This window comes from Amphimedon queenslandica, unplaced genomic scaffold, assembly GCF_000090795.2.
Source record: "Amphimedon queenslandica unplaced genomic scaffold, v1.1 AMPQUscaffold_10754, whole genome shotgun sequence".
Classification (NCBI taxonomy): Eukaryota; Metazoa; Porifera; class Demospongiae; order Haplosclerida; family Niphatidae; genus Amphimedon; species Amphimedon queenslandica.
In genome coordinates, this window is record NW_003548995.1 from 1 (window position 1) to 2,130 (window position 2,130).

Here is a 2,130-nt window from a genome sequence, read left to right on the forward strand (position 1 = left end):
TTCGTTTTCCATGTATAGCAAGGCTGCAAAAGTCGTGGCAGCCATTTTGTTTGGGGGTGAATCCTACTTAGTAACGCTACCGCGTTACTAATAGTACAGGGAATTTAACCCGATTTTTGAGCAACTTTAAAAATTCATTAAAAAATCCAAATTTGATCGAAATCAGCTCAAACTTTCTACACAACATAAGGACAAGTATATGTATTAGAAAATATTACAAAAACTGAGAATTCTCTACTTTTTAATTTTGGTGAAATGTGGCTAACGTCCCTGTACTATAGTACAGGGACTTAAACCCAATTTTTTTTACCAACTTTAAAAATTCATAAAAAATCCAAATTTGATCAGAATCAGCTCAAACTTTCTACACAACAAAAGAACATGTACATGCATCAGAAAAGAACATAAGAACAAGTATATGTATCACTAAATTCCATATACACAATTAAAATCAGACATTAACTAAAACACTCCTCTCTCTCTGTCTCACCTGAGCAATGGCCCACTTCACCAAAGGCCCACAGCCTTACTAGCGTGATATAAAGTTCTCCTTCATTATAATCTGTCTGATACTCTTCCAGTCAGTGTAAGGTTCTCCGATTAGCATGCAGATGCTTTCCAGTGCCATCTTGATGAACTGATGGGGTTGTTTAGAGCCCTCACTTCAACCAGGTGGGATTTCTTAATTCCCTTCACAGCTGTAAAAAGAAATAGCAATAATAATAATAATAATAATAATAATAATAATAATAATAATAATAATAGATACATTTATGACCGTAAAACAATTTTATTGGGCTGTCATGCAAATTTTTGCTCCCTCAGTTAAAAACGAATTGGCTCATCATCGTAATTATGAAGACTGTCATGATGTGTTCATCATTGGAAACAAGTCACACCAACAACCACACCCACTAATTACCTTGCTGAGCCTCTTTGGCTGCTGGTTCCACTTTGGACAAATCGTTGAGTACAATGTCCTTATTTTGAGCAATATCATGAGTTTATCATGTTATACAGAGGTGTCCTTTACATGTGTATGTGAAGGTTAATTTATACAGTAAGGAATGTAATTAGTACACACTACATGTAGGTCCTGTCCATTAAATGGAAGTGTACATCAGCAGTATATTTATTATGAACCTAGGAAAAGAAAGAAAATCACTAGATAAAACCATTCTTTGTTTTTCCTCTCTCTCTCTTTCTCCCCCTCTCTCTCTCGCTTCCTCCCTCCCTCTCCATTATTACTTTTATTTCAAACACTGATAGTCCATTGATCCAAACCTCAAACCTAGACAGTGTAGTCTTTCCAGCTCCACTGACACCAAAAAGCAACAAGTGACTCTAAAAGAGGCGGAGTCAATAAGGGGTGTGGTTAATAATAGACCACACCTACCTGTTGCTGTTTGAAGATCCTGTCAATACAAAGGACATGATCAAGGACTTCATTAAAGAGAATAAGAGGAACGTCTAGCTCTTCCTCATAAAAAATCTTGTCAAAACCTTCCTCCCTAAAAACCTTTGAAACCTTTCTCGTTGAAAACCTTCCTCATAAAAACCTCTTCAATCCAAATATCAAAGATAGCGTTGATCTTGTTCAGTCTCTCCTCCCAAGCTGGAGCCTCATCTTCAAATACCTGTTAACAAGACATGGGATTGGGTAAAAGGAGAAATTAAAAGTGAACTTTTTCTGCAAAGCAGGGTTCTATCTAGAAATTTTGGTTTGGGGGGGAAGTACATGTAAACTTCCATGTAGAAGTAATACTGACTATATTACAGTAATACTATGCAATTGCTTACTCACTAAATTTGTAATTTATAGAGCAATTTTTTGTTTAAAAATATGATGCTAGTTTTATAGTCTAATTTATAATACAATTTTTCGTCTTTTAATTTTTCTATATTCATCAATAATGTGTTCAAGTGTTTGCTCTGACAACTGCTGTGGTCCTTCAATGCATATCCTCATTGTATGCTCCAAAGTTTCTTCTCCCATTCTGCTTCTCAATCTTGTTTTAATTAACTTCATGCTACTAAATGATCGCTCAACGGTAGCTGTTGTCACTGGTATTACCTCAAGTATTTCAGCTAATTTAGATAAATTAGGGAATCCAGCTCTGATATCATCTT

At 35.4% G+C, this 2,130-nt stretch overlaps 1 long non-coding RNA gene across 1 annotated transcript; it reads right to left on the reverse strand.

Annotated features, from left to right (window-relative positions):
• Nucleotides 1-491: 491 nt before the first annotated feature.
• LOC109589899 (uncharacterized) lies at nt 492-1,273 on the reverse strand. The gene is made up of 3 exons (XR_002189002.1): nt 1,249-1,273; nt 923-1,143; nt 492-698 (listed from the first exon to the last, which is right to left on the reverse strand). It is a non-coding gene; the product is annotated as an uncharacterized LOC109589899 (long non-coding RNA).
• Between the last annotated feature and the right edge of the window lie 857 nt (nt 1,274-2,130).